At 39.1% G+C, this 20,506-nt stretch overlaps 1 protein-coding gene across 6 annotated transcripts in view; it reads right to left on the bottom strand.

Annotated features, from left to right (window-relative positions):
* Positions 1–20,506, bottom strand: part of Sgms1 (sphingomyelin synthase 1) — a 311,453-nt gene that overhangs the window by 256,969 nt on the left and 33,978 nt on the right. For all 6 annotated transcript variants that reach the window (XM_013514837.1, XM_013514838.1, XM_005385897.2 and 3 more), the window contains one exon: positions 11,179–11,273. The gene's annotated coding sequence lies outside the window, so the exon portion shown is untranslated. The remainder of the gene's footprint in view (positions 1–11,178; positions 11,274–20,506) is intronic.

Genomic DNA, 20,506 nt, shown 5'->3' with positions numbered 1-20,506 from the left:
AGGCCTTCAAATGCAAGGGGAAGTATCTTGGGCAAGCTTCCATAGTAATCAGCAAGGAAACAGGTTTTTTTCTGCTTTTCAACTTACAGCTCCTAAAGAGCTGCTTCTGCCACAGAGCAGCAAAGCTTCTAAAGAAGTCTGTCTAATCAGCATCAGGGCCAGGAAACTCAGGAAGCACACAACATCAATAGAAGCGAGCACGAATGTTTGACAGAGGGTGCAGTTAACATTCAGAAGGAACAGGAAACAACTGAATTGATCACCACAAGGAGCAGATCATGAAATAACCCAAGGTCAGCTGCCTATACTGGAAGAACCACTCTGCCCTCCTAAAACTGCTTAATGTCCATGCTGACCCGCCATCAGAATTAAAGCTAACAGTAGTTTTATAACCACACTCTGCCAGTCTGACCTTGAAAACTTTGCTAAGGAATGTATTAAAGATCAAAATCATGAATTCAGCCCCATTCCCCATGCCATATTTACATCCAACCTCTTTGGCCTGTGGGAACACCTTTTGCGGGTGGTCAAGGACAAACGGCATCAGAGCCTATTGCTCAGCTTTTTATGTAAGGAGGCTTCATGTGTCAGCTGCATTTTAGTCTAAGGATTATATGTTTAACCTCAGAAAATTCCTTTTAAAAACATCAACAAGGACTTTTTTAGAATTCTTATGTTTTCATCACAAGATCCAATTATCATTTATAAATGTATTAGTACATTAGCACCTGAAATAAAAACCTTTAGCTGGGAAAAAGAGGCAGGTGCTACAGAGTTAACGAGAAATCAAGATCGCCGCTGAAACTATCTAAATATATACTGTATCTTGCCTTAAAAATAAAAACACAAGCTTATGCTCACCACCACAAGTATGTGTCTGACCAAATATCAGTGCTACATCCTAATCTAAATTTTCTTCAAAACTTCCATACTGACTTCAAGTTATCTGAACATACACATTTAGCTCCCCCCCTTCTTAAAATACAACTGTATCTTTTTAAAGGCACAAAGATAACGAAAGCAGATATTAAAAATGTTCACTTTTTTTCAATACTGAAAATTGAACCCAGGATGGCACACATGCTAGGAAAGCACTTGACCACTGAGCTACATCCCCAGTCCTTCTTATTTTTTCATTCTGAGACAGGATCTTACTAGGCTGCTTTGTGGCCTTGGCTTGCCATCTTCCTGCCACAGTTTCCCAGGCAGGTGGGACTATAGATGTGTTCCACCACGCTGGGCTAAAATGTTAAATTTTTTAAAGCTATAAATCAGAGAGATGATGGCAAGTGGCTTAACAGACCTCCAGATAAATCAAATCATCCAATTTTTGAGCCCCATTCATCAATACGAACAGATACTCAGGGCTCATCAGGTGCATACATAAGTGTCTAACTTTAAAGACAGAAACAAGAAAAGCACTTGAAAGAAACAAATTATACAGACGCTTCAAAAAGTTATTAATCTCAAACAGGTAAGAAAAATTCTGTCATGAAATTAGAGAATTTCCTAAAATAAGAGCATTCAGAAAAAACAACGAACAAGTGTCAGAAAATCAAAACATACTAAAATGAACACCTTAATATACACATTAGGAAGATAAATTTTAAAAACACATTTTAAAAACAGCTTAAAAGAAAAGGTGGAAAAGAGGAGGAAAGACAACCAGAGGACAAATCAGTGCCTAACAGGAATTCCAGAAGAGAACAGAGAAAATAAGGGGGGAAATCAATAATGAAATGCTATATTTCAAGAAAACTTCTACAAATAAAGAGTTTCTAGACTAAAAATATCTGTCTGGATCTCAGCACAAGATACAAAAGTAGACCCCTATCAAGGAGTAGTATCATGAAGTGTCACATTACTGAATATAAAAAGAAGTAGGCACAAGCCAGCAGGGTCGGGGGAGAGGGGGAATAGAAGACACCTACCAAGGTCTTAGATCAGCCGGGCTTGGCCTTTTCACCATGGAGGCCAGATGCAGGAAGACAATGCGCAATACAATTCCCTGTTCAGTGGCTCAGTGATTTACAACCTGGAATTCTACACCCTGCCAACTATAAATTAAATATGAATGTGACATTCTCAGGTATATAACAACTAAAAATGTCTTATCTCCCATATGCAATCTGTTAGGAAACTTCTAGAAAATGTGCTCTAAAACAAATAAGGGAGTAAAACAAGGAAAAAGGAGAATATGAGATGAGGGAAAGACAGACACTAATACAGGAACAGGATCCATGAAATCCCCAGAATAGTACTGAATAAATTCCTGAGCTGTGCTGCACAGCAAGCCACAAAACAAGTAGTGAGGACCAGAGCAAGGATACAGCTGCAGGTGATTCTTCAAGAGGATGAAACTGAAACACCTGATATGTGTTAAGGCCTGAAGAGGACAGTCATACAGAAGCCCATGGTTAAGCCAGTGATACATGCATAGAAAACTTTAAATAAGATAATTATTAACTCCAAGGAAAACAAAATTTATGTACAAGAAAGTTAAGATAATCAAGTTATACTATATAGCATATCTGTAAATTCTATTGATGCAGTATATGTAAATGCCACATAACAAATGGAAGGCAGAGACAACATAAAAGGGATGAAGTGGTTTTCGTAAGCAGCCTTGCAGAATTGCGGAATTCTTTAAAAACAAAACCTAAGCAGTAAAAAAAAAAAAAAAAAAAAAAGAATATTATAATCTCCATTTAGTTCTCTGGTATACCCCTGGCAATTTACAAAACACTTTCACATGTGTCTAATCATGTAACACTCAGCACAACTCTGCCAGTTAGGTTACCCTGTGTACACAGATGAGGAAACCATCTTAGGAAAATAGAGCATCTTAATCAATAGGACACACAAGCGCAAGGTAGCTAAGGAAGGACAAAAGCCCACTGGGCACAAGGCGAGCCTGAGACTTACGACGGCTGATATTAATAATGTGGGGAGGATTTGGGAGCCAATCAAGTTCTGGAGTTCAGTGATTCTTAAACTTGAGTGTGTATATGAACTTCTTGATGTTCCATTTATATGAGCTATGTGAAAATAGTCAAACTCATGGAAAAAGAAAGTAGAATGGTGGTCAGCAAAGCCTAAGGAGAAGGAGAGAAAGGGAGTTGTTTAATGGTGTAGAGTTTCAGATTTGCAAGATAAAAAAGTTGTAGAGATCTACTGCAGAACAATGTGAATGTATTTAATATTACTGATGGTAAATTTTATTTTACTTTACCACACTTGAAAAAGAAATCAGCCAGAGGGCTTACTAAAATGCTATTTACTAGACCCTTCAATCCAGGATGATATCTGAGTAAGGTGGAAAAATGTCCTCTGGTACTGATACAGACATTCCAGAGACCAAATTTTAAGAACCACTGCCCTGGTTCAAAGATTTCCAATCATGAATGCACAGAAACTTCACCTGAGTCCCCAGACCAAGAGTAATGTAAGGGATGTGAGTGGGGGTTATATAGGGGACATGGAGTGCTTTTTAATCCCTCAGAGTGATTCTAATGGACAGCCAATTTAAGAGCTGCTGGCCTAGGTAATGGGCCATACCAGTTGGCATTACAGTGTAGGTGACTGCTAAGATCTCTAGTTGCCCATCCATATTCTGGCTATGCTCTTTTTCCTCATCTGGAAGACAATGATCACAGAATTGAAGAGAATAATAAACAGAATAATCAACAAGAACTCAAGGTGGTACCCATCACATAATGAGTAATAGCGTTCTTAGTCCTGTTGGTGACATTATAAAAAATAAAGTTTGACCATGTTTTCTCAGCTGTAAAATGGTGTCAGGTTAAAGGAGACAAAGAAACTATTAATATTTAATCTCAGACTACTCAACTAGACAAAAGACTCCCAAAGAGCTAAAAACAAAACAAGGAAGATTACATCTAAGAACCTATTATCATTTTCAGACATTTGCCAAATGTAGGGTTTTTCTACAGAATTAGGAGCTAATCTTTTTACTCTCTAAATAGATATTACTTGGAAAATAATTGTAAAACCAATTTTGCAATCAGTACTCAAAGATCAACACCTTCACCTAAAGAGACAGCAAAAATACCATGTTGTGTTCAGACAAAAAGAAATGTAGGACTCAGGCTAAAATTCTCGAAGCTATCCACATGGTAGAAAATTCCTTGTCAAAAGAAATTGAAAATGAAAGCAAAGACATAGTTCAGATATATTCATTCATTCAAGAAATAGCTGAGCACCTCCTACCTCCAGACACAATTGCACTGGGGGAGGAAACAGCACTGCAAGGTGGAATGTGTCACTGCAGTAAAGTGGTGGGTCTTGCCATGAAGCATACTTTGTAAATTCTGAATAGCACCATTTTCCTCAAAAGCACTGCAGACATAGCCAAAACTGTGCTTTCTGCTAAGTTTTTCCAGTTTTCATAGCTGCATATTTTTTGGGTGTATCATGGAATACCCAGAGTAATACTTCATGCTTCCACTTTTGTGTCCACAGTAAATACAAAGAAATCACTGTCACTGCCCTCAGAGAGCAACATGACCCTCCTCAGAGGTCTGGGTCATGTCAAAGTCTGAGTGCCCAGAGCAAGCCTCCTTCATCAAGAATGACAAAACATTCTTAACAATTGTGGGAAAATACAGTATTCTTAAAAGGAAAATAGTGACTACTTCTGGACAGAACTGGCTAAAGGTCCTGGCACCAGCATTCCGCAACAATCCAAACCTAATTATATCCTCACACTACACTGACAGGTTCAAATCACCACCCACCACAAAACCCTTCCTTCTAGAACTCAGAATACTGCATCTGAATAAGCGATCAGCAAACACTTCCTAAGTGAGGACCCTCTTCATATACCTGAATGTTGAGCCCAAGCATGTTTCTACCAGGGTGGAAGAGTGCCAGAGTGAATTTCTCCATGGTAATGCTCCCCTAAACATACCTGGGGCACACTTCATATAGGAAGCTTAACGTCAATTCACAGTTACGACATCCCCATCACTGCCCTTCTTGTACATTTTAGTACTTCCACAAAATAGGTGCACTTTATAGGGGCTTTTTTATCTCTGCTTCTTTGACATTATTAACCCAAATGCCCTGGAGTCATACAACAGAGGCAAATGTGAAGACAGGGAAGAAAAGAGAACCTGACACTTACAGGCCACTTACTCTAGACTTTCTCAACTCTCTATGAAAAGGACAGGACAATGCTCCCTTGCTGGCAGGGGATAGAGAGGCTAGCATGCATTAGGTGCTGCTCTGTATGCCCCTACATATTCATTAATTTGATCCTTCCCAAAAGCTTATAAAGTAAATACCTTTATTCTATTGCACAGCTGAAGAAATTGGAGCACAGAGCACATAATTGGTCAAACACTCATGCAGCTAGTAACCAAGCCCAGTCTGGCCCCAGAATTCATGTTCTTAATCATTTTATTATCTCCTTAGCACACCTTTCAGGTCAAACAAAAGAATACACCTGAAAATGCTTTGCAAACCTTAAAAAGATGCAATGGTAATTATTATAAACATTAATGCATCCTTCAGTACCTACTGACTCTCATGTAACTACTCTGATTTATTTCTGGAGGGAACCACTAGCTACTGTCCATCAATCTATGCTTCTTCTTTAGCTAAAGATATGCTGACTTTAAGTTCTAGGGGTGAAGCACACCAACAAAAACAGGCCAGTGATCTTAGCCACAGTGACTGGCCCAGCGCTAAGCATATGGCCAATCTCAGGTATGTTGTTTGTGGTATCTGAGATAATCACTTAATGAAGCAATCCTGAAGCTGCTGGAGATTGCCATTTACAGGTCACAAATACACAGCCAAGGTGGAGCCTTATAACATGTGATGGATTCCCAAACAAGCTCCTCTTGAGCAGATCCTTCCCTAGATTTTCAATTACTTACATCAATAATTTTTTTTTTTTTTTTTGCTTAAAGTAGTGTGAACTGGGCTTTCTGTCACTTGCAACCCCAAGAATCATCCTAATACTCTTTCTAAAACACACTTTGCTCTATCAAGCTATATTTATCTGCACTTTAGTACTTTTCTCTTTCTGAAAATAAAACTTGAGACACTGATTAAGTAAATTTTAATTAAATGGACATGACAAATCAACACTCCTACAGCTAGAGTTAACAAGGTTAACTGTATATTATGTAGAACAGAAAAACTACTTTTTCTAATGCCAGAGCACAAATGACTTCGCTTATCATCAAATCTGCTTCAGAAAAGTTATTTTTCACCAAAAGACTTAAGCCTGCAGTTTCTAGCTTTGTACGGAAAAGTAACTGTGATCCTTATTTTCTCTTGGTCTTCTCAACTATCAAGCTTTCCTCTGCACAGTATTTAATCCACTATAAATACTTATTAAAATGGGGACAAGGTATAGCTCAGAGGCAGAACACCTGCCTACATGCATAAAATGTGGATTCAATCCCAAGCACTGAAAAAGAAATGGATTGAAATTTTTAGACATTTTAAATGCAAAATAATGTGAATACACAATGTCTTAGTCTGTCTCCTATTGCTATAATGAAATATCTGATAGTGGGTGATTTGTAAAGAAAAGAGATTTATTTAGCTCATAGTTCTGAGTTTCAAAAGCATGATTCAAGAGCATGGCACCAACATGTGCTCAGCTCTCGCCAGGGCCTCATGAAAGATCACATTACAATGGTGAGGGCACATGCAAAAGTGGTAAATGGCACATGTAAAAGAGGGATTCAGGAGCCACGCTCCCACCAACAACCCATGGAATTAACAGCAGGAGCTTAAGAACTACATTAACCCCTTCTGAGGACTATACCCTACTGACCTAATCATACACTAGGCTCCACTCTTAGAGGTCCCACACCTCTCAACTGTCGTACTGAGGACCAAGTTCCTAGCATGTAAACCTTTGGGGGATAATCCTTATCTGAACCACAGCAGACACAAATCATTTCTTCCTCCTAAAGAAAATTAACTACACTAAACTTCATTTATGAAGTTTGGCAACAAAACAACCCACTGTAGAGTTTGAATCACATTCATTAAAATATTCATTCCACCAGCTAACACTCCTGTGTTTCCTTCAAGAGTCGTAGATTTTAGAGGAAGACACTACTGGTCATCTAGATCACTGACACAAAAGGCCGCAGATGGCACTTCATTTTATGTTTGATGGTTCCTAAAGTGACATGCATACTGGGCTTCGTGCATTTTCACAGCTTAGAATTACTGAACACAGCTGAATAATTGCAACTACAGCATCTAACTAAACGTCCAATCTTACTTCCTAAAAGACCTCTTGGGCTAAAGAAGACAGCTTCTGTGACTAATGATGGCTCACTAATACAATCTGATTATGCTTTCTGTTGGTGGTTGGACAGAAGTCTTGGGGTGAGAAACAGTCACTCACCCAAAGTGTTCACCCACGAAACATATATGAACACATACAAAAGTGATAACTGGGTCAAAAAGATATTTAAGAACTAATTTGTCAGAGAAATGTAAAAAATGTTTCTATGTTTTCTATGTTCATTAAAATGCCTTCTGTGAACTCCTGTTAAGCAGAAAGAGTATTTTATGACCTAGAGTAAGAAAACAGATAAGCACACTAACAGAGATGGATGTGTTTGTTATACCACATTCCAAACTTTACTACCCTGGTTTGTTGTTCTTTCTGTTGACATTTATTATTTATTACTATAGTACCATAAGATTATAGGTCTACTTGGCTTGCTTTGATAAGGCAGTTTAAAAGCTCCTCAGCCCTTCTCCAAACAAAAATGCCCTCAAACAGGTTGGAATTGCCAAATGTAAATAATTGAAACTTGTACAACTATAATTGATATATATGTCACACCACAGGCTCCTCATTACGGAAGTAACCATGAAATTATGAAGAATAAACGTTTACCTAATTTATAAAACTAATATAGATAGCTGAAACATAAAGATAGTATTAAATGTAGGAACTGCTAATTCTATTTCCATATTATACTTTTATTTTTATTCACAAAAAAAACACAATCCTACAATGGAATACAAAGTCATAGAAACCTCATTAACTCATACTGGCAAGAATCTTCTCTGATGATCATTTTATACCTAAAATACAATAGCACTCTAAGCGGATGGATGGATTGATGGATGGGCAGAGACATTAACATAAATTTACATAACGGGCTGAGATTATTATGAGTACAGAGGTTATGATTACTATCCCCTTTCTTTCATGAAGTAAAAGTGGAGATGGCAAACTTTTGTGAAAAAGACCAGGTGGTATATATGGTAGCTTTGTGGGCCATATGGTCACATTGCAATTACTCAATCCTGATCTCTTTGGCAACTATTCAACTCTACTCTTACAGCACAATATGTAAACAAGTGAGAATTACTTTGGAATAAAACTTTATTTACAACAACAGAATTTGGCTGTAAAAACATCCAAATCCTATGAAGAATACTTTCTTATACAGAACCCTCTATTCCCCAAAGATGAGAAATTGGTTGACTTGCCAAATTCAGCTAGATATCTTTTGCTAGGCCAAAATTTGGCTAGGGGATATATGCTCCATCTCCACAGGGCCCATCACTTCCTTCTGATTTCAGTCCTGTTACCAGCCTGGCTCATGCTCCTATGCATGCTGGCAAGACAAGAGTAAAGGTGATTAATCAGATCTACTGAGCCAATCATAAAACATCAGCTGTAAAGGGCAGGCAGATTACAGGGAATTTACATCTATGAATTCTGAGGTATAACTGGTTCACAGGGAGGTGAGCCATATCCACAAGCACAACACAGGCTCCTTAGCTGCAAGCCCGTAACTTCCAACTCTTTGCTCTCATCTAACACCTATTATCATCACCTAAAGAACTTTAAATATTGAGTTTCTGCTGTTTGATCTTTTCTAAAACAGTCTCCCCCACAGGACTATCCAGAGAGTAACAAGGGCATAGGAGGATATAAAAGACAGGTACCAGCAAGGAACAAGGTAAAAGGGGCAAAACAAGTCATGAGGAGAGCAGCAGGACTCCTTACAGGACTGAAGAAACCACACACAGATTTCCCACGTGAGTCTCCATCTTCTATGAGATGTTAGGACTCCTTCATATCATCACAGAAGCTGGCAGAGGTTGAACAACCTAAGACTACCTCCACTGTGACCAAGGTAAGGATAAAACCTTGGTTAATCCCCATTTTGGCTGGACAGTGACTGTGGCAGGTAAACCCCCTAAAACCTGCATCTAGCAGACTACCTAAATTGAGATAGTCTCATGGAATGCTGTATAACAATGAAACTAAACTATAACACTATGCAACAGTAGAGAGGAATCTAATACACTGTTGAATGAGAAAAGCCAGACACTAGAAGTACAATCTGCATTATACATTGTATATACGCACGAAAGAAAAACAGGCAAAATTAATTCATGCCTGTAGTTTTCCATGCAGGAAGCAGAATAGTGCGTAGGAAGGATGAAGTTGTATAGCTAATGCTGTTTCTTAATCTGGGTGCAGTTTACATGGGTATATTCACCTTATGAGATTATATTGAGGTATATATTTATAAAATACGTATTTTCTGTAGGTATGTTCTACTTCTTCATAGAGTTTTTTAAAAATTACTCCCCATCTAAACAATGCTGAACACACCACATTCAGAAAAACCTCCTCTGAACCCATCTTTCAAAGCCCCTTTGCCTCAGGCGGAGTCTCCACTCACTTCTTTTCAAAGCACAACCACATAAACAGCAAAGAACAAAAAAGCAACCCAGATCATTCCAACAGTCCTAGGACTCCAGACATAGCTCATTCTGAATACATCTTTCAAAGACACTTTGCCATCATTAATCCTTTGTTTGAATCTCAAAAACAGAGTGTTAAGAGTCCTAATTGGCAAACTTAAATAGAATTCTTTTAAACTATGCTCAAAATGTATAACCCTAGCTCCCAAATGCCTATAAAGAAATACCTGCACACACAGGGACCACTTGAGACAAGTATCAAAACTGAGACTGGGATATAGAACATTCCACAGCTACCCTTCAAGAACCAATAACTGATCCTGACAATAAAGAGTAATGATCTACAATCATAATCATAGCCAAGCATATCTGTCAGATTTTATGCAGAATTGCAATTCAGATAGTCAAATTATAGAGTTGGAAAGCATTTTTAATCTCCCTAATGTTAATTTTAATATATTAACCTCAACTTCACATTGCCAATCAATCTTTCCACATTCTTCTGCAAGTTTAATTTTTTTTTAAAAAATCAGTTGAGACATTTGATCACATTAGATCACAGAGACTGAGGGGCTGGGGATTTAGCTCAGCGGCAAAGCGCCTGCCTGGCAAGCGCAAGGTCGTGAGTTCAGTTCCCGGTACCGGAGAAAAGACAAAAAAAAAAAAAAAATAGATCACAGAGACTGGCCTACTTAGTCAATGTCAATCAGGACTAGGGCAAGGATAGTAATCAGGTCCACGGACCCAATGTAAAAACATCAGCAAATCACAAAAATGAAGGAAGCACAGCAATTCCTCTCTCAGGGCAAATTCCACACCTTTTCAGATGTTTCTCATATCAAATTTATAGTGTCCATTACTTACATCTTTGTTTAAATTTTTTAAAATTTTGGCTCTATTTTTGTTACATGAAGGGAACACAGCTCAAAGTTATACCCTTTAACAGAAAACTGTTCATAATGATTCTGTGTCATAGTTTCTAAATGTTCTGAAATGTCTCTCAAGAGAAAATATCACTATTGTTAGGAACTGTATCCCCCATAAATTTAGGAGAAAATGCCACAATGTCTGTAATTTTCACATATTTCAGCAAAAAGTACAAACCTACACACAAAATGTAGCAAAATGCTAACAACTATTAAAGCTAGGTAGTGAATACATGAAAATTTACTATTTCTGCTTTTCTTTTTTTTGTTCTTTAGTTTTGTTTTGTTTTGTTTCATTGTTTGTTTGGGTTTTTTTGTTTGCTTGTTTGTTTTGTTTTTGGAGACAGGATTTCCCTACATAGTTCAGGCTGGCCTTGAGCTCACTATGTAGCCCCAGCTGGCCTGGGGCTCAAGGTGATCCTCAAATTACAGGCATGAGTCACATGCTCAGCAGCCTTTTTAAACTCTTCTATGTTTAAAAAATTTTATAGTGAAAAGCTGCATGCAAATCTTTACTCACTTTCAAGGGAATGGCTGTCTTCTTTCTCCTAATCAAAAATGAACCATTAAGTATGCTCAAGGGCACATTCAGGGATCACTCATGCTGCCTTCACCCTGCAGGAAGAAGCAAACCAACACATTATTACCAAGTATTTTTTTTTTAGTTAATGATACTTCAGTTGATAAAATGTATTTAATATACAGCAAGCCTCTAGATTAAAATACTGAAAAGTAAAAACAGAAGAAAAAACAATCACAATTTTCACACATGAAGTGAAAAGAGAAAAAATATGGGAAACAACTGTCAGCCTCACCCATTCTAGGAACTTCAGGAAAAGAGGGCTCCCTCAGTAAGTTTCTTTCTTTTTCCTATTGCACATACTTAGGGTATACACAGTGCAATGTTTTGATATACATATATACTGTGAAACAATTACCACAATGAAGCTAATTAGCATATCAATCTCTTCACATTACAGTACCTTCGTTTTTGTACTGTGACCACCTGAAATACCCTACTTTAGCAAATGTCAAATATAAAACCTGAATCATTAACTGCAGTCATCACGCCATACTTTAGGTCTTTCATGCATTAGAACTTCACCTCCTGTTTTCATGAGAAGCCACTTTGAAGATATCAGTATGTAATTCAACAACCATTGTTAATTCCCTACCACTTTGTTTGTAACTCTGTATTGTCTGTACTGTGCTTGTGATATGTTGTAAAATGTTGTATGTCTGTTAATGTTTCCCCCCTTTTATTTTTAAAATTAAAAAAAAAAAAAAAACTTCACCTCAGACCTCCACATTTGCCTCAGTGAATTTCTTTTAGTTCACAGCAATTTCGGGGCAGTGATATAGCCCAAATATCCACTCAGGAGGGACAATAACCTGAGCTAAACTCTGACCTTGGACTTCTGAGACCACAGATAGAAGGCATCTATACACACACACACACACACACACACACACACACACACATTCCGAAACTACTATATCTCCTCACAGCCTTCTAAGCAAAGGTAACCAGATTTAGTACCTTACATGCTATACAGCAAAGTGGCACCATGGCCGGGAAGTCGTATTTGTACTGACATCCCGTACCTTCTGCTCTGGTGTTGTCAAGTATATTTGATCCTCCCCATAGTCCTGTGAGGTAGGCTGAGCCAATATTCCAGGGAAGGGAGCTAAGTGCCAAAGATGATGTATGACAAGGACATTCAACTAGAAAACAACAGAAATGAAGTTTCTACTTATATCTTCTGACCTCAGGCTCAGGGTCTATATGGTGATACAGATGAACCTGCTCTCTCATCCCCTCACAGACATGATGCTCTCCTGAAAACAAACCCCAGAGCCAAAAGGCCAAACAAGACATTCATATGAGAGGGTCAGAGGTGGGTGCTGAGAGAATACATTCAGAGTCATTCATAACATTACCATTAATGCTACAATCACTACCAATTACTATAATTACTACTAGTAATTGAACTTCTCTTGTACAGACAATAACCCTTAAGGTATCTGTGGCATATTCTCCTCTCATTCTGTCTCTCACTGTTGGCCAACTAATGTAAAGAACAACAAGCACTACAGTGTACCCCTGGTGATATTTATCTTTATCATAACCAAATGCAGTTATCTCTCGCTGCTGAAAATTTTCATTTTTATAAAACGCAAAAATAAAATCTAATGGCATAAGTATAAGCTTCACAAATACACATAAAAGCAGCAACACTACAGGGGAGAATGGGGTGGCTCCACATGATGGCCAAAGAAGCTCTTCACCCTCTCATATCCAAAATTCTGCACACAAAGAGGTTTGGAGGTTTAGATGCTTAACGTGCAAGTGCTGGCAAATAAAAACTTGAGGAAGCTGGCCTGGGGGCACCTACACCTGGCCTCCAACTCTGTCTCCTCTACTCACTAACTTGATTAAGTTAATGAGGACTGCTTCCTCACCTGAGGAAGCCTGGAATGTCTGCTCCAAGGATGTTGGAATCCACAAAGGAGACACAGTGTGATTCACTGCCTCACAAACTGGGCCACTTGGATACCCCCAAAACTGCTGTACAGATTCAATGCAATTCCCATTAAACTACCATTAGCATACCTCACAGGTCTAGAGAAAACATGCCTTAAATTCATCTGAAACCAGAAGAGACCCAGAATAGCAAAAGCAATCCTGGGCAACAAGGACAAGTCAGGTGGAATCACAATCCCTGACCTGAAATTATACTACAAAGCTACTGTCATAAAATCAATATGGTACTGGCTAAAACACAGACCTGAGGATCAACGGAACAGGCTGGAAAAAAAACAGCCACAACCAAAAACACACGCAGCCACCTAATCTTTGATCAAGGGGCCAAACAAACTCACTGGAGGAATGATAGGCTCTTTAATAAATGGTGTTGGAAAACTCGGCTTGCTACCTGTCAAAGACTGAAAATAGACCCAAGCCTATCACCATGCACCAAACTCAAGTCAAAATGGTCCACAGATCTCAATATTAAAACAGAAACACTAAATCTATTGGAAGAGAAAGTAGGTAAAAACCCTGAAGACATACGGGTAGGCAGAGAGTTCATGAACAAAAACCAAATTGCACGTGAAACACTTGAAAGAATCAACAACTGGGATCTCATCCTGCTGAAAAGTTTCTGCACATCTAAAGAAATCACCAGCAGAGTAAAAAGAAAACCCACAAATTGGAAAAAAAGTTTAGCTGACTGTCCCTCAGACAAAGTGCTTCTATCTAGAACGTATAAAGAATTTAAAAATATCAGTACCACCCCCCCCCAATTCAAAGACCCAATCCAAAAATGGGCGGCTGAGATGAATACACACTTCTCAGATAAGGAAATACAAATGGCAAATAAATACATGAGAAAATGTTCAACATCATGGTCATTCGAGAAATGCAAATTAAAACAACACTGAGATTCCACCTTACCCCAGTAAGAATGGCTAGCATTAAGAAATCAACCAACAACAAATGCTGGTGAGGCTGTGGAGAAACAGGAACCCTTCTCCACTGCTGGTGGGAATGCAGACTGGTGAAACCACTGTGGAAAGCAGTTTGGAGATTCCTCAGAAAACTAGGTCTAGAGGTCCCATTCAACCCAGCTATTCCCCTTCTGGGTATTTTCCCAGAAAATCTCAAAACATCATATCACAGCGATATATGTGCACCTATGTTCATAGCAACACAATTTGTAATTGCTAAATTGTGGAAGCAGCCCAAATGTCCATCCACAGAGGATTGGATAAGAAAATTGTGGTACTTTTATAGAATGGAATACTACTCAGCTATAAGGAAAGATAAACTCAAGGTATTTATAGGTAAATGGTCACAACTAGAGACCATACTCATAAATGAAATAAATCAGACCTGCATGTGTAAGCACTACATTGTTTCAGTAGTGTAAAACCTGAAAGAGTTCATTTAAACTAGGAGGGATGATAGACATTGTGAAATGATAGGAAAACACTCCAGGGTAAAGGGCAACTGGGATGTGGGAAAAGAGAAGGGAAAGAAGGAGAAATTTTATTATACAGGATAATGAACATAGTCATTCTACCGTCTTCTATTTCTTTGCTGAAAGAAACTGTCAATGAGTCCTTGATTGATCAATATTGCATGTCTGTACCTGTTTTCATGAGAAACCACTATCAATACGTAATACAACAAGCATTGTTAATTTCCTACCACTTTGTTTGTAACTCTGTATTGTCTGTACTGTTCTTTTGCTATTTTGTAAAAGGTTGCCTGTTAATGTTTTCCTCCTTTTACTTTTAAAATAAAAAAAAATTAAAAGAAAAAAAAACTGGGCCACTTGGGCCCTTAGAAATACTCACCAGGCAGGTATACCTACAGCTACTCAAGACAAATAGGAAAACATGTGATGTACCTTCCAGAAACATCAATGTTGCTTAGAGTTTGGAAAGGGAAGGTTAGGCAAAGGAATTAATAATGGAAAAGTTGTTCATATGAAACAAATATAGATTAGGGAGTACAGTGCTATGATGGCATAAATGTGTAAGCTGAAGCACTATCCTTACTGGCCTATGTCATTTGTAGCTTTGCCCTTAGGTGTTGGGGTGGGGACAGAAGCATGGACTCCATTCTCATTAAACATAGTCTTGAGAGAAAGTTGGCCCTTGTTCTGGAGAATTCTCTTCAAAATCAGGAGTCCCAGATTTTTGCCAGCTACAGGGAGAATGAAGTCTAGGCACATATTATCCCAACGCCACATCATATATCCTAGTAAAGAATTACTGAGCCTCATTAACTCACTGGCCTGCCAAAAGACCTGCCGCCCAGGTACCTGGTGGTACATCATCTACATCCCTCCACCTCATACCGACTGGTAACACATGCAGTACTTGCAGTAATTTTCAGTTAAATGGATGTCTGTATCATTACAACAGGAAAATAAGCTTTTCCACTTAAGATTGTCTCTAAAAGTTTTTATTGTTAAGTATATTTTAAAATGCGTAACTGCATCAGCCAGCCTCCAAGATGGCCCTCGCAGAGGTCTGCCTCAGTGTTCACGTGCTCCCTTGTCAGTCCCTTCTGTACTGAACAAGGCTGGCATGTGTGAACACCACAGGACTGCTGTAAGGCCAAGTGAGACTTCAAAGGCTGGGTCAGGAAACTGAAGCTTCCATCTCACTATATCTTACATGGGAAGCTGGCAACTGTGGTATGCTGACATCAGATAAACAACTGACACTTCTTTCACAACCAGCAAGCAACAAGCTTCCTGAAAGTCCTGGAAGTGAGCCACCCTGGAACAGATCCTTCAGCCTCAGTCAATCCTGACTACAAACTCATGAGACTCCAATCAGAGCCTTAGTTGCTCCCAAATTCCGGACCCCACACAGAATGAATGACAACTTTCACTACTGTTTAACTTAAAAGTTTTGAGGTAATTTGTGATGCAGTGATGACTAATATAACAACATGTGTCAGTTTATATAATAAAATAAATCCCACAAACCCAGTATCTAGCTGGCATGTGATTATAGTACTGGGTTTGGTTTTGGGGAGTCCTGTGTGTAAGCAGCTCCTGGGTGCACTTCCTGTGCTCATTATTCACCACAACCCAGCACCGACATTCACCACCAGCCTTAATTTTGAGTTAACCATTTCCTTTGTTCCTCTTTATGGTTTTACCGTATAGGTATTCACCATATGCTGTTACGTTTTGCCCAATTTCAGCCAAAAATAAATGAAAACATACTGCATGCATTCTTTTCAGGCTTGTTTCTTCCTGTGTGACTTCATTTTGAGATTAATCCTTGTTCACTCAAGTGGCTGTAGTTCAAATCAGATCCCCCAAAATAAAAGACCAAATCAAAAAATGAGCAAGTGAAAAGAATAGAAATTTCACTGAAGCAGTACAGATGGCCAATAAACACATGAAGAAACGTTCAACCTCACTGGTCATTAGATAAATGCAAATTAAAACAGAGATTCCATCTGATCCCAGAAAAAACGACCATCATCAAGAAATGAAATAATTGAAATGTTCACAATCCAGCTATACTTTTTGGGCTATATTCCCAAAAGTGTTAAAGACACCAAATTACAGTGATACATCTATAGCCATGATTATAGCAGCACAGTTAAGAATAAATAAGTCTTGAAAATGGCCTGTATGTCCATAAACAGGCTAATGAAGAAAATGGGGTATGTATGCACAGTGGAATACTACTCACCCATAAAGGATAGATTTGAGTCATTTGTAGGAAAATGGATGTAGCTTGAGACCATAATACTAAGTAAAATAAAGTAGACAAAAAAGGTTAAATATGATATGGCCATGAATTCTCTCATATGAGAAACCCAAAGTCTAAATAATTCAAAAAGCAAAGTAAAATACAAATGACAGGAAACATGGAAGGTAGACCTTATGCAGATGGGAAGGATACCTGGGGTACAGAGAGAAGGAAGGAAGGGAGGGAGAGAAGAAGAAATAAAAAGGACTAAGATGTAATATATAAATGTACCAACTCCCCATGGTGAATGTACTCCTTATGCATGACAAACATATACTGCATTAATAAAAAAAAGTTCAACCGACCTGGTAGGTTTGAATGGTACCTCATTATGGTCTGGATTTGCATTTCAAATAACTAATGATGTTGAACACATTTTCATGTGCTCGTTTGCCACTCATCTTCTACACACTGTAACATTTGCTGTACTCACTGTCATTGCTGTAACTCTGCTCTGGACAGCTACCATGCCATTCCTATTTGCTGCTCACCTGCAAAAGCACTGAGGTGGGCACTATACACACATACTCACTTCATCCTTACGAAACAGTTGTGGGGATTAGCAGTAGTTTCAGTTTATGGTGGAGAAGACCTCATGTTCAAAAGATACTTTTGCTCCCACTTCCCGTAGGAGCTGAGCTGCACCTCAGATGGCTTCAGGAACTCAGCTGAGCTGCTGCTGGCCCCACACACAAGCTTGGAACCAGGCAGAAACCCAGACAGTGGTGGGGCTGAATCCCAGACATCTTCAGGAAGCCTGGGGAGGCACAGCGGCGCCTCCCTGACCAGGATGCAAGGAAGGAGGAACCCCGGGCAACCTCTGGGGCCTCGGGGGCTACTGGCCACACCCACAGTGCATCTGCCTTGGCTGGGCTGAATCCTGGTCATCTTCAGGAAGCCCAGTAAGATGCGACAGCTCCTCCCTGACCAGCGTGCAAGGTAGGCAGAACCCCAGGCACACTCTAGGGCCTTGGCAGATATTGGCCACACCCATAGTGTGTCTGGGGGTGCTGGGATGAATGGCAGACACCTTTAGGAACCCCGGTGAGTCACTCTGGTGCCTCCCCTGACTAGTGTGTGAGGCACGTGGCGCCCTGGACAACTTCTGGGGCCTTGGTGGTCACTGCCAGAAGAACTCACACCTCCCATGGGACCTCAGCTGAAACCTGGACAAAGTCAGCATCCTCGGGGAGTCTACCTCCCCCTTCCCCTCCAGTGTGGGAAGCACGCTCTGTCCTAGATAATATCTGAAGCATCAATGAACATGACCTGCATCCTCCTCATTCTTCTGGAAGTTGGGCCAAACCCCAGACAGTCTGAGGAACTCTGGCAAGCTTTCCCTGCCATTCCCATACACATCTGGGAGCCAATAATGCAAGAAAGGTCAGGAGCATCTTGGACCCCACCTTGCCAACACTCACCAGCACTTGCGCTGCACTGAGTACTGTAGATCTGCAGACCCTCTCCCTGCCACTCAGACACAATCAGGAGAGTAAGGCTACACTCCAGAAAGCCTGTGGATCTTCAAAAATGACAAAATGAAGGAGCAAAATGCAATCCCAGACATCCACACCACCCAAAACAAGTCCAGGAGACATCAACACAGATGAGCCTGGAAGTCATACACCTGAAATTTCTGAAATGATAGCAAATGAAGTAAAGAAACAACTCCATCAGGCCATAGAAGAAAGAAATAATGTCTCAGGTGAGAAAAGAAATGACAACAATAATGAAAGAAATGTTCAGCATATCCAAGATGACATAAACAAGAAAACAGAAGAGCACAGACAATGCATGAAACCTTCAGGAAACAATATAGAAAAGAAGCAGAAGGTATGAAACAGATACAAACAGATTTCCAGGAACTTAAAAATTCCATTGAAAGCTTGCAAAACTGCCTGAACAAAGCAGAAGATAGACTTTCAGACCTTAAGACAGCACTGCCACTAATGAACATGAAAGGAGGGATCTCTTAAAAACAACAAGGAACCAGGAAATAACAATTCAACAACTGGAAGACGAGGCAAATAAAAACAATGTCAGGGTAATAGGTATTAATGAAACAGCAGGTGTCAACACAAATGACATAAAAAGACTCTTTGCAGAAATACTAGCAGAAAATTTCCCAGGCATGAGAAAAGAATAGGACAGCCAGATAAGTGAAGCATATAGAACTCCAGTTAATCATAACCAAAATAAATCTCCACCCAGACATATAATGATCAAGATCCTGAAAACTGAACAGAAACTCAGAATATTAAAAGCTATTAGAGAAAAGAAACAGATCACCTAAAAAGGTAAGCCCATCAGAATCAGGGTAGATTTCTCAAAACAAACCATCAAGTCAAGAAGACCTTGGAGTGAAGTATTTCAGGTACTAAAAGAAAACAACTTCTAACCCAGACTGATGTACCCTGCAAAACTATTCTTCAAATTTAATGGAGAAATGAAACATTTCCATGATAAAGAACAACTGAAGAAATTCACCAGCGCCAAACCAATCCTACAAAGAGCACTGAAAGATATTCTACAAAAACATAAAACAGAGCACAACTTCAAGAACAACACCAGAAAGGAACCAACAAGCAGAGCAAGCAATTAAACAGAGGGAAAAAGGAGGCTCCAGGAAAATAGCATAACAAAGATAAGCCACTACGTATCTGTTATAACCATCAATGTAAATGGTCTCAATGCACCAACCAAAAGAAGCAGACTAGCAGAGTGGATTAGGGAATAAAACTCAACTATATGCTGTATATAAGAAACACATTTAACTCAAAAGGAAATACATAGACTGAAAATAAAAGGACGGAAAACAATGCTCCATGCAACAAGAACCCAGAAAAAGGCAGGTATAGCTATTCTGTTTGCAGATAACATAAACTTCAAGCCAAGAACAATCAAAAGAGATAAGAAGGTCACTACATATTTGCCAAGGGGAAGCTTCAAGAGGAAGAGATAACAATGGTAAATATCTATGCACCAAATATAGCAGCACCCACCTATATAAGACAAATTGTAATTGACATGAAAAATGAAACAAGTACCAACACAATCATAACAGGGGATTTTAAAACATCATTGTCACAAAGAGATAGATCAACTAGACAAAAATTGGGGAAGAAGTAACAGAATTTAACCAAACGTGTGAACACATGGACTCTGTAGACCTTTACAGAGTGTTCCACCCAACAGCATCAGAATACACATTCTTCTCGGCTACACATGGGACGTTCTCTAAAATAGATCATATACTAGTACATAGAACATGTTTAAGTAAATGCAAAGGAATTGAAATTCTCCCATGTATACTATCAGACCATAGTGCAATGAAATTGGAAATTAATGACAAAAGAAAACACAGAAACTGCATAAACAGTTGGAAATTAAATAGCAACCTCCTGAACAATCAATGGGTCACAGATGAAATCAAAGTAGAGATTAAACACTATTTACAATCAAACAAAAATGGAGACGCAACCTACAGGAACCCACGGGATGCAATGAAAGCAGTCTTCAGAGGGAAATTTATAGTGGTGAACTCTCACCTTAGGAAAACA

Source organism: Chinchilla lanigera, unplaced genomic scaffold (genome assembly GCF_000276665.1).
Source record: "Chinchilla lanigera isolate Chin_1 unplaced genomic scaffold, ChiLan1.0 scaffold00024, whole genome shotgun sequence".
Taxonomy (NCBI): Eukaryota; Metazoa; Chordata; class Mammalia; order Rodentia; family Chinchillidae; genus Chinchilla; species Chinchilla lanigera.
The sequence above is the reverse complement of the archived record's forward strand: the minus strand, read 5'-3'. Positions and strand labels throughout refer to the sequence as shown.